The sequence below is a fragment of the Mobula hypostoma genome, chromosome 10 (genome assembly GCF_963921235.1).
Source record: "Mobula hypostoma chromosome 10, sMobHyp1.1, whole genome shotgun sequence".
NCBI lineage: Eukaryota > Metazoa > Chordata > Chondrichthyes > Myliobatiformes > Myliobatidae > Mobula > Mobula hypostoma.
The window spans coordinates 86,967,240-86,980,451 of NC_086106.1; the positions used below are offsets into that span (position 1 = coordinate 86,967,240).

The window sequence follows — 13,212 nt, forward strand, 5'->3', positions numbered from 1 at the left end:
ATCTTGATCATCTTTAGAAAGTCAGTCATGGACAAGTGTGTCCACAGAAAATAATTTACAGTCTTCTCCAACTAGAAGCACTGGATGAACTAAAAGATCCACAATATGCTGAAGGCTAGATCAGTGGCTTTCAGGTCTGGTGACCAAGTAAAGTACAAGAGTTCCAGGTATGACATCCAGAAAGCCATCTCACATGCAAAGTGGGAATTCCAGACCAAACTGGATTCACAGAAGGATACTCGACAGCTGTGGCATAGCTTGAATGCTATCACCTTCTACAAAGTAAAACCGAGTGAAATATGTGACAACAAGGTTTTGCTCCATGTGAGCTGAAAGACCTAAAGGTACATAAGTCACCTGGACCAGATGAACTGCACCCTAGGGTTCTGAAAGACGTAGTGTTAGAGATTGTAGTGGCGTTAGAAATGATCTTTCAAAAATCACTGGACTCTGCATGGTGCCAGAGGACTATAAAATTGCAAATGTCCCTCCACTCTAAGAAAGAGGAATGCAGCAGAAAGGAAATTATAGACCAGTTAGCCTGACCTCAGTGGCTGGGAAGAAGTTAGAGTCAATTGTTAAGGAGGTGATGGTGTTCTTCGTGACAAAGGACAAAGTAGTACAAAGTCTGCATGGGATTACAAGTAAGATAGATAAAGGGGATGCAGTGGATGTTGTATACTTGGACTTTCAGAAGGCATTTGACAAGGTGCCACACATGAGGCTGTTCACCAACTTAAGAGCCCATGGTATTACAGGAAAGTTACGAACATGGTTAGAACATTGGCTGATTGGTAGGAGGCAGTGAATGGGAATCAAAGGATCTTTTTCTGGTTGGCTCCCAGTGAGTAGTGCTGTTCCGCAGGGGTCAGTGTTGGGACTGCTTCTTTTTATGCTGTACATAAATGATTTAGATGATGGAATAGATAGCTTTGTTGCCAAGTTTTCAGATGATACAAAGATTGGTGGAGGGGCAGGTAGTGTTGAGGAACCCGATCAAAGCGTTTCCATAGAGGGCTTCCAGACTGTTTGAGCTAACCGGAATTGCACTGAGAGCGGTAAGCGCAAAGGAGGGGAGCTGGCGGTTCTGGTAAATAACAGATGGTGCAATCCTGGGCATATTACGATCAAGGAATGGGTCTGTAGCCCGAATATTGAACTTTTTGCTGTTGGACTTCGGCCATATTATTTGCCAAGGGAAAAATCTCGCATGCAATTGTGGTTGTTGTGTACATCCCTTCCTCTGCCAACCCGACATCAGCGTGTTACATCATTTACACCGTCATAGCCAGATTACAAACCCAGCACCCGAGTGCCCTCATTACCATCTCGGGTGACTTCAACCAGGTTACCATGGCTAGAACACTGCCCAACTTCACGCAGTATGTGAGCTGTACAACCAGAGGGGAGAGGACTCTGGATTTGATGTACGCTAACGTTAAGGATGCATACAGCTCCTCTCCCCTCCCCCCACTGGGAAGGTCAGATCACAACCTGGTGCATCTAAAACCCTGCTACATGCCTCTGGTGAAGAGTAAACCTGCAACCTCGAGGACAGTGAGGAAATGATCGGAGGAGGCTTATGAGGCGCTCCAGGGTTGTTTTGAGGTGACAGACTGGCAGGCACTCTATGAGCCACATGGAGAGGATATTGATGCGCTCACAGAATGCATCACTGATTACATCAGCTTCTGTGTGGACTGCAATGTTCCGACAAGAACTGTCCTTTGTTATTTAAATAACAAGCTATGGGGGACAAAGGACATTAAGGACATCCTGAACGCTAAAAAGAGGGCGTTTAGAGATGGAAATAGGGAGTAGCTGAGGGCAATACAGAGGGAGCTGAAAGCCAGGATCAGGGAGGCTAAAGACAGGTACAGGAGGAAGCTTGAGTGGAAACTCCAGCAGAACAGCATGAGAGAGGTCTGGAGGGGGCTGAGGACCATCACTGGGTTCTGGCAAACTAGCAACAGAGGGGCTGAGGGCAGTGTGGACAGGGCCAACAAACTTAACCTGTTCTTTAACAGATTTGACATTGTGGCCCCTGCCCATCACCCACATGAGCCATCTGTTGTCGGTCCCCAATCAACACATGTTCCACTCTCCCTTCCTACCCCTCCTCACAGTCCCCCACCCTGCTTTCATGACTATTCTCTTCCCCCACACGAAACCACCACGGTGGGCTTCACAGCTGAACAGGTGAGAAGACAGCTGAAACGTCTCAACCCAAGCAAGGCTGCAGGACCGGATGGTGTCAGTACCAGGGTGCTCAAAGCCTGTGCCCCTCAGCTATGTGGAGTACTTCGCCATGTATTCAACATGAGCCTGAGGCTCCAGAGGGTTCCTGTACTGTGGAAGACGTCCTTCCTCGTCGCTGTGCCAAAGACGCCGCACCCCAGCGGCCTCAATGACTACAGACCGGTGGCATTGACCTCCCACATCATGAAGACCCTGGAGAGACTTGTTCTGGAGCTGCTCCGGCCTTTGGTCAGGCCACACTTAGATCTCCTCCAGTTCGTCTACCAGCCCCAACTAGGAGTTGAGGATGCCATCGTCTACCTGCTGAACCGTGTCTATGCCCACCTGGACAAGCCAGCGAGCGCTGTGAGGGTCATGTTTTTTGACTTCTCCAGTGCGTTCAGCACCATCCGCCCTGCTCTGCTGGGCGAGAAGCTGACAGCGATGCAGGTGGATGCTTCCCTGGTGTCATGGATTCTTGGTTACCTGACTGGCAGACCACAGTATGTGTGCTTGCAACACTGTGTGTCCGACAGAGTGATCAGCGGCACTGGGGCTCTTGTCTCCCTTTCTCTTCACCATTTACGCCTCGGACTTCAACTACTGCACACAGTCTTGTCATCTTCAGAAGTTTTCGGATGTCTCTGCCATAGTTGGATGCAATAGCAAGGGAGATGAGGTTGCGTACAGGGCTACTGTAGGAAACTTTGTCACATGGTGTGAGCAGAATTATAGAAAAAAAACATAGAAAATAGGTGCAGGAGTAGGCCATTCGGCCCCAAGCCTGCACCGCCATTTATTATGATCATGGCTGATCATCCAACCCAGAACCCTGCACCAGCCTTCCCTCCATACCCTCTGATCCCCCTAGCCACAAGGGCCATATCTAACTCCCTCTTAAATATAGCCAATGAACCGGCCTCAATTGTTTCCTGTGGCAGAGAATTCCACAGATTCACCATTCTCTGTGTGAAGAAGTTTTTCCTAATCTCAGTCCTAAAAGGCTTCGCCTTTATCCTCAAACTGTGACCCCTCGTTCTGGACCTCCCCAACATTGGGAACAATCTTCCTGCATCTAGCCTGTCCAATCCCTTTAGGATTTTATACGTTTCAATCAGATCCCCCGTCAATCTTCTAAATTCCAATGAGTACAAGCCTATCTGCAGCTTAATATGAAAAAGACTAAGGAGCAGGTGGTAGACCTGAGGAGAGCTAAGGTACCGGTGACCCCTGTTTTCATAGTGGAGGATTACAAATACCTGGGGATACGTATTGACAATAAACTGGACTGGTCTAAGAACACTGAGGCTGTCTACAAGAAGGGTCAGAGCCGTCTCTATTTCCTGAGGAGATTGAGGTCCTTTAACATCTGCCGGACGATGCTGAGGATGTTCTACGAGTCTGTGGTGGCCAGTGCTATCATGTTTGCTGTTGTGTGCTGGGGCAGCAGGCTGAGGGTAGCAGACACCAACAGAATCAACAAACTTATTCGTAAGGCCAGTGATGCTGTGGGGATGGAACTGGACTCTCTCACGGTGGTGTCTGAAAAGAGGATGCTGTCTAAGTTGCATGCCATCTTGATCAATGTCTCCCATCCACTACATAATGTACTGGGTGGGCACAGGAGTACATTCAGCCAGAGACTCATTCCTCCAAGATGCAGCACAGAGCATCATAGGAAGTCATTCCTGCCTGTGGCGATCGAACTTTACAACTCCTCCCCTGGAGGGTCAGACACCCTGAGCCAGCAGGCTGGTCCTGGACTTATTTCATAATTTACTGGCATAATTTACATATTACTATTTAACTATTTATGGTTCTATTACTATTTATTATTTATGGTATAACTGTAATGAAAACCAATTTCCCCCTGGAAGCAATAAAGTATGACTATGACTATGACTATGACTATGACTATGACTATGAAACAAGTAGGATGCAGAAGGACTTAGACAGATTAGGAAAATGGGCAAGAAAGTGGCAAATGAAATATAATGTTGGAAAATGCATGCTCATGCACTTTGGTAGTACAAATAAACGTGCGGACTATTTTCTAAACGAAGGGAAAATCCAGGAATCTGAGATGCAGAGGTCTTGAAGGTTACCTTGCAGGTTGAGTCGGTGGTGAGGAAGGTAAATGTCATGTTAGCATTCATTTCAAAAGGTCTAGAATACAAGAACAGGGATGTGATGCTGAGGCTTTATAAGGCACTGGTGAGGCCTCACCTTGAGTATTGTGAACAGTTTTGGGCCTCTCACCTTAGAAAAGATGTGCTGGCATTGGAGAGGGTCCAGCAGAGGTTCACAGGGGTGATTCCAGGAATGAAAGAGTTATCATATGAGGAATATTTGATAGCTCTGGGTCTATACTCGCTGGAATTCAGAAGGATGAGGGGGGATCTCATTGAAACCTTTCAAATGTTGAAAGGCCTAGACCAGAGTAGATGTGGTAAGAATGTTTCCCATGGTGGGAGAGCCTAGGACAAGAGGGCACTGCCTCAGGATAGAAAGACGCCCTTTCAATATAGAGATGTGGAGAAATTTCTTTAGCCAAAGGGTGGTGAATTTGTGGAATTTGTTGCCTCATGCAGCTGTGGAAGCCAGGTCATTGGGTGTATTTAAGGCAAAGATTGATAGGTTCTTGACTGGACATGGCATCAAAAGTTACCGGGAGAAGGCCGAGAACCGGGGTTGAGGAGGAGATTGAAAAAAGGAACAGCCATGATTGAATAGCAACACACATCAAAGTTGCTGCTGAACGCAGCAGGCCAGGCAGCATCTCTAGGAAGAGGTACAATCGACGTTTCGGGCCGAGACCCTTCGTCAGGACTAACTGAAAGAAAAACGAATAAGAGATTTGAGGGAGGGGGAGATCCAAAATGATAGGAGAAGACAGGAGGGGAACGGATGGAGCCAAGAGCTGGACAGTTGATTGGCAAAAGGGATATGAGAGGATCATGGGACACGAGGCCCAGGGAGAAGGAAAAGGGGAGGGGGGAAAACCCAGAGGATGGGCAAGGGGTATAGTGAGGGGGACAGAGGGAGAAAAAGGAGAGAGAGAGAAAGAATGTGTGTATATAAATAAATAACGGATGGGGTACGAGGGGGAGGTGGGGCATTAGCGGAAGTTTGAGAAGTCAATGTTCATGCCATCAGGTTGGAGGCTATCCAGACGGAATATAAGGTGTTGTTCCTCCAACCTGAGTGTGGCTTCATCTTTACAGTAGAGGAGGCCGTGGATAGACATATCAGAATGGGAATGGGACGTGGAATTAAAATGTGTGGCCACTGGGAGATCCTGCTTTCTCTGGCGGACAGAGCAGAGGTGTTCAGCGAAACGATCTCCAGGTCTGCGTTGGGTCTCACCAATATATAGAAGGTCACATTGGGAGCACCGGACGCAGTACATCACCCCAGCCGACTCACAGGTGAAGAGTCGCCTCACCTGGAAGGACTGTCTGGGGCCCTGAATGGTGGTAAGGGAGGAAGTGTAAGGGCATGTGTAGCACTTGTTCCGCTTACAAGGATAAGTGCCAGGAGGGAGATCGGTGGGGAGTGATGGGGGGACGAATGGATAAGGGAGTTGTGTAGGGAGCGATCCCTGCGGAAAGCGGGGGGGGGGGAGGGAAAGATGTGTTCAGTGGTGGGATCCCGTTGGAGGTGACGGAAGGTACGGAGAATAATATGTTGGACCCGGAGGCTGGTGGGGTGGTAGGTGAGGACAAGGGGAACCCTATTCCTAGTGGGGTGGCAGGAGGATGGAGTGAGAGCAGATGTGTGTGAAATGGGGGAGATGCGATTGAGAGCAGGTTGATGGTGGAGGAAGGGAAGCCCCTTTCTTTAAAAAAGGAGGACATCTCCCTCGTACTGGAATGAAAAGCCTCATTCTGAGAGCAGATGCGGTGGAGACGGAGGAATTGCGAGAAGGGGATGGCATTTTTGCAAGAGACAGGGTGAGAAGAGGAATAGTCCAGATAGCTGTGAGAGTCAGTAGGCTTATAGTAGACATCAGTAGATAAGCTATCTCCAGAGATAGAGACAGAAAGATCTAGAAAGGGGAGGGATGTGTCAGAAATGGACCAGGTAAACTTGAGGGCAGGGTGAAAGTTGGAGGCAATGTTAATGAAGTCAACGAGCTCAGCATGCGTGCAGGAAGCAGCGCCAATGCAGTCGTCAATGTAGTGAAGGAAAAGTGGGGGACAGATACCAGGATAGTTTTGGAACATAGATTGTTCCACAAAGCCAACAAAAAGGCAGGCATAGCTAGGACCCATACGGGTGCCCATAGCTACACCTTTAGTTTGGAGGAAGTGGGAGGAGCCAAAGGAGAAATTATTAAGAGTAAGGACTAATTCCAAACCTGTTCTGGAGGGGAGGAGAGAAAGATGTGTTTCACGGTGGGAATCCTTCCCTCCCTCCCCCCCCCCACTTTCCATTTTCCACAGGGATTTATCCATTCACCTCTCCCCACTGATCTCCCTCTTGGTGTAGAACAAGTGCCACATCTGCCCTTACACCTCCTCCCTCATTACCATTTAGTGCCCCAAACAGCCCTTCCGGGTGAGGTCACTCTTCACCTGAGTTTGTTGGGGTCATCTACTGCATCCGATGCTCCCAGTGTGGCCTCCTGTATATCTGTGAGGCTCGCTGTAGATTGGGAGACTGTCTCACTGAGCTCCTACACTTCGTCTCTGCCAGAAAAAGTGGGATCTCCCAATGGCCACCCATTTCAATTCTACCTCCCATTCCCACTCTAACATGTCGATCCACGGTCTCCTCTAACGCCACAGTTTGGCCACACTCAAGTTGGAGAAGCTATACCTTATACTCTGTCTGGGTAGCTTCCAACCTGATGGCATGAACATCGATTTCACAAACTTCGGTAATTGCCCCCCCTTCACCGTTCCCCATTCCTTTTCCCTCTTTCGTCTTATCTCTGTACCTGACCATCATCTCCCTCTGGTGCTCCTCTCCCTTCCCTTCCTTCCATTGTTTCTACTCTCTCAGCAGGTATATGGAGGAATTTAAGGTGGGGGGTTATATGGGAGGCAGGGTTTAAGGGTCGGCACAACATTGTGGGCCGAAGGGCCTGTACTGTACTGTACTGTTCTATGTTCTCTCCTATCAGATTCCCCCTTCTGTAGCCTTTGATCTCTTTCAGAAATCTACTTCCCAGATGTTTATTACACCTCTCGCACCCTCCCAGATTCACCTACCACCTTATACTTCTGCCACCCCTCCCCCCACCTCACTCTGCCCTCATCTTTCTCCCAATCCCGATGAAGGGTCTCAGCTGAAACGCCAACCGTTTACTCTTTTCCAGAGATGCTGCCTGGCCTGCTGACTTCCTCCAGCATTTTGTGTGTGTTGCTCTAGATCTCCAGCATCTGCAGATTTTCTCATGTCCAGTGTAGATTATTAATTTCAACAGAAGATGCAGAAAATAGGTTTTGGATTAGGAATGGAATTAAGGCTTCCTTTACAATGGATTTATTAAGAATTAAAAGTATCATAACCAGATACAGTGCTGGTGTTTGTATTCTGTGTGTAACTGGGTCTTGGTTACACTGGCTGCTGAGGTGGCTAAAATGGCTTCTTTGTATGTTATATAAAATGGCTTTTCTGTAATAATAACTGCGATGTAAGGAGTTCTTTCTCTCCCTGCTTGTTTGGATTATACTATCAGGATGTAGTAGAAGAGTGGAAGAGGGCCTATTCCCTATTCCCAGTTCCTCCGTCTCCGCCACATCTGCTCCGAGGATGAGGTTTTCCGTTCCAGGACATGTCAAATGTCCTCTTTCTTTAAGGATCGTGGTTTCCCTTTTGCTGTCATCAATGATGCCCTCAACCGCATCTCCTCCATTTCCCGCACTTCGGCTCTCACGCCATCCTCCCGCCACCACAACAGGGACAGAGTTCCCCTTGTCCTCACCTACCACCCCACCGGCCTCCGGATCCAGCACATTATCCATTGTCCTCCACAACTCCCGCCACCTTCAACAGGACCCCACCACTAAGCACATCTTTCCCTCTCCACCTTCGGCAGGGATCGGTCCCTCCGCAACTCCCTGGTCCACACGTCCCTCCCCACGGATCACCCACCTGGCACTTATCCCTGTAAGTGCAAGTGCTACACCTGTCCCTACACCTCCTCCCTTGAAACCATTCAGGGCCCCAAACATTACTTCCAAGTGAGGCAACACTTCACTTGTGAGTCTGTTGGGGTCATCTATTGCATCCGGTGCTCCCAGTGCGGCCTCCTCTACATCGGTGAAACCTGACATAGATTGGGGGACCGCTTCGTCGAGCACCTCCGCTCCGTCCGCCAAAACAGACAGGATCTCCCAGTAGCCACCCACTTCAACTCTGCTTCCCACTCCCATTCTGATATGTCCATACATGGCCTCCTCTACTGCCATGATGAGGCTAAACTCAGGTTGGAGGAGCAACACCTCATATACCGTCTAGGTAGTCTCCAGCCCCTTGGTATGAACATAGAATTCTCCAACTTCCGGTAATTCCCTCCCTTCCCTTCCCCTATCCCTATGTCACTCTGCCCCCTCCTCCAGCTGCCTATCACCTCCCTCTTGGTTCCACCTCCTTCTACTACCCATTGTGTTTTTCCCCTATTCCTTCTTCACCTTTCCTGCCTATCACCTCCCTGCTTCCCTTCCCCCACCCCTTTATCTTTCCCCTTACTGGTTTTTCACCTGGAACCTACCAGCCTTCTCCTTCCCACCCTCCCCCCACCTTCTTTATACGGCCTCTGCCCCTTCTCCCTACAGTCCTGACGAAGGGTTCCGGCCCGAAACGTCGACCGATCTTTTCCACGGATGCTGCCCGACCTGCTGAGTTCCTCCAGTGTGTTGTGAGAGTGTATTCTTTGTTAACTGATATTCGCAGTAAGATTTATAAAGTATACATATTTAACCGCTTAGGGTGTTCTGTCTGATCTGTGAATTGGGCGTTTACGCAGCCTCCACATAAACTGGCTTACGTAGTTGGCTGGTTGCGGGGTTTCCGTAGACACTGAGGAGCAGGGTTTGTCTATAGCCTCACATGTGAAAACAGTTTCTGTTTATAAGGGTAGGAGTGTCAGTTTTCCTAAAACATAGAATACTGAATAATTCAGCATGGGAGCAGGCCCTGCGGTCCACAGTGCCTGTGTTACCTGTGATACTCAGTTGAACTAATCCCATTTGTCCACACATGACCTAAACCCCTCCATTCCCTGTTTGTTCATTTTTCAATAAAACAGCAATGCTTTGAAGATAATTAGCTTGAAATCATAATTGAACAAAGATGTCATTAACAAATGGAGAATTGTCCATGGTGGAAATTGACATCCACTCAATAATGACTCCCTCTTATACCTGTCTGTTTATTTTCTGCTTTTCATGAGCCAACATACAAAGGTCTGTCTGCAAACCAATGTTTATCATATCTTAATATTGTAATAATTCTGTGTCGTCCTGCACTTTGTATCAAAGTGAAAAGCTTCATATTTTCCCATTTCAAACTCCACCTGCCATTACTTCCCCATTTACTCAACTTGCCTGTATTCCTTTTAGGCACTTTGTGTCATCCATCCAGTTCATTTCTGATTACTGGAATCTTTGAATTAAATAGTTATTAAATTCTACTCAGAGGCTGATCCCCGGGCAGCTCTAAAGCCGACCAACTTTACTGCTGCTGTGCTGACAGTATGAACTGAGAAAGTAAAGGCTGATATTAATTAAAATGCTAACAGCTGGCAACTGCAAAACCTTTATTGCCTTACCTAAATTAGATAGATCAAATTCTGACATATGTTCATTTATTTTAAAATCAACTGCTCCAATACTTTAACTTGAATGACTGAATACTGCTTTTGCTACGTTCAGTGAATTACAAATGAAAATACTTCTTTTACATTTCCCATATGCCAATCATATCTGGATGGGGAGATGAATAATTGTGTGAATACACTTTTTCTTAGAAATTCCAGAAACATATCAATTCAAATGTTGATAAAAATGTATTAAGTCAGCTGAAACATTGTAAAGTGTAAGTAAGTGTGAAGAAATATTACGTGTTTTAGAAACATAGAAAGTCTACAGCACAATACAGGCCCTTTGGCCTAGAAAGCCGTGCCGGACATGTACTTACTTTAGAGATTACCTAGGGTTACTTACCCATAGCCCTCTATTTTTCTAAGCTCCATGTACCTGTCCAGGAGTCTCTTAAAAGACCCTATCGTATCCGCATACAATAGGGTTTTACATACAATACCTGACATGGTGTAGATGGAAAGCTGGCTGGTTTCTCCAGGAAACAGTGATGTGATACAGACATCAATGCTGGACATTTTATGGTTCAAATGGATGAAGGCATTAAAGGTGCAGTTACTAAGCTTGCTGATAAATAGGAACGTAAATTTGAAGAGGACATAGATATAAAGGTAATTTAACCAGGTGGGCAGTGATCCAGAAAATGGAGTATGATGTGAAGAAATGCAAAATTGTTGAATGTTACTGATGAAAAGGAAGCATATTACTTAAATGAGGAGAGATATTGGAAATCTCCAATGCTAAATGATTTGTAAAATACTAGTATGAGGGAGACAACTTAAGGGTGGGGGGGGGCTGCAATGACTGGGTCTCTGCCATGGATAAAGCAGTGGCTGATTGGCAAGAGGCAAAGAGTGGGAATAAAGGGAGCCTTTTCTCATTGACTGTTGGTGACTAGTGGTGTTCCACAGGGGTCTGCGTTGCAACCACTTCTTTTATCAGTATACTGTATTTCAATGACTTGGGTAATGCAATCGATGGCTTTGTGGCAAAGTTTGCAAACAATATGAAGATAGGTGGATAGGTATATGGCCAGCGCGGCGGCAAGCTGCGAGCCCACTTCTATAGGCCAGTAACCAAGGTGATCATCCCAACGGCGGAGCAGGCGGAAGAGGAGACATCTCCCAACGGCTGCAAAGGCGGATGAGGATGCCCAACAATGGGTAGGGAGGCTTGCGAGCACGCCGCAAGAACTGCCGTAGACCCACAACACTCAGGGCTTGTCTACCTAGCGTGTGAAGCCTGGATTCGGCGGACTGCGCGGAAGAAACCATCACTGCTTCAACGGGCAGAAAGGCGATTGTCAGCAATGCGTCATGGAGCGCTAAGAGGGCACAGTGAGACACAAAGAACACTGCTGGCCATCCACTGCATCCTGACCTATCTCCAGCCGTCTCGACTATGTCTTGCCACTGGGTCCAGATAGGCCGGGACGAGAGAGCGAGGCTGACGACCTGCGCAACTCTCCCTCACTTTAATCCAAGTCAAGCGCAAGTCATGACTTCAAACCCAACGCGCAACCTAAAGTCCTGTGGCGATGGGGGAGTGGCGAAGCAGCAGGTACGGATACACTGGAAGCTGTAGTCACAAACTTGCACACAGGCGGCCCAGGGCATAGGGTCGCTCTCTACTGGACTGAAGCAGCAGTTGAGTTCGGCAGCCCCCTGGGTGTCTGAGCAGCCCTCTTTAGGATTGCTGTGCTCACCTCCATGGAGGAAGGGGCTGGAAAAGGTGCCTCAAACATAGTCTGCTTCACCTCACCCTGGCCAGCTTACCGCGGCCGGTGGGGATCCCTCATAGCGGTCGACCTACAACAGTGAAGAAGAAAGTGATGGTGCTCAACCTTGGCACATGGAACGTGAGAACTCTGCGAGATAACATCAAGGCAGACAGACCAGAGAGAAGAACTGCACTGGTTGTAAAAGAGCTAGCTCGCTACAACGTGGACATAGCAGCTCTCAGCGAAACGTGCCTAGCAGACAAGGGCCAGCTGACAGAACGTAGTGGTGGATACACGTTCTTCTGGAGTGGTCGCAGCAGCGCTGAACGACGAGAAGCAGGCGTGGGATTTGCCATCAATTCTAACCTCGCCCGTAAACTCACCAAGCACCCAGAGAGCATCAACGACCGCCTGATGACACTTCAGCTCCCACTTGCAAACAAGAAGAGTACTACGCTGATTAGTGCCTACGCTCCCACCATGACCAACCCAGATGACATTAAATACAAGTTCTATGAAGAACTCGACGCCCTCATCTCAGCAATCCCACAGTCAGAGAAGCTCATCATTCTCGGGGACTTCAATGCCAGAGCAGGGACAGACTACCAAACCTGGAAAGGGATCATTGGAAGACACGGCACTGGCAAGTGTAACAACAATGGCCTTCTGCTCCTCAAGACATGTGCCACACACGACCTTGTCATCACCAACACCCTGTTCCGCCTACCCACCCGTAAGAAGACGTCATGGATGCACCCACGCTCGAAACACTGGCATCTGATTGACTACATCATCACCAGGAAGAGGGACAGGATGGATGTCAGAGTGACGAGAGCCATGTGTGGTGCCGGCTGCTGGACCGATCACCGCCTCATTGTGTCCAAGTTCAGGCTTCGCATTCTGCCCATGAGAAGACCCCAAGGGCAGAAGACTGCAAAGAGGCTGAATGTCTCCAAGCTGAAAAGCAGCAGGGTTGCAGAAGAACTCGTCGATGACCTTGAAGGCAGACTGCCAGACACACCACAGGATGACGGGACCAGCGTTGAGGAACAGTGGACGGCCTTCAGAGACGCTGTCTACACTACCGCCCTCAAACATCTCGGACCAGCAACCCGAAGAAACCAAGACTGGTTCGATGAGAATGATGAAGAAATACAGGCACTACTAACGGAGAAACATCAACATTACAGAGCGCATCAGAATGACCCCACGTCGCTAGCCAAGAAAGATGCCTTTACCAACGCAAGAAGAAAGGTGCAGAAAAAACTTTGTGAGATGCGGCACAGCTGGTTCAGCAAGAAGGCCGATGAAATCCAGGGCTATGCAGACAGCCACGACATAAAGTGCTTCTACGATGCGCTTAAGGCTGTATACAGACCCCAGTCCTTTGGCTCCTCACCTCTCCTCAACGCAGATGAGACGCAG

The 13,212-nt window shown here is 48.2% G+C and overlaps 1 protein-coding gene across 2 annotated transcripts in view; it reads right to left on the reverse strand.

The window, feature by feature from the left end:
- Nucleotides 1–13,212, reverse strand: part of nhsl2 (NHS-like 2) — a 502,980-nt gene that overhangs the window by 156,328 nt on the left and 333,440 nt on the right. The window lies entirely within an intron of this gene.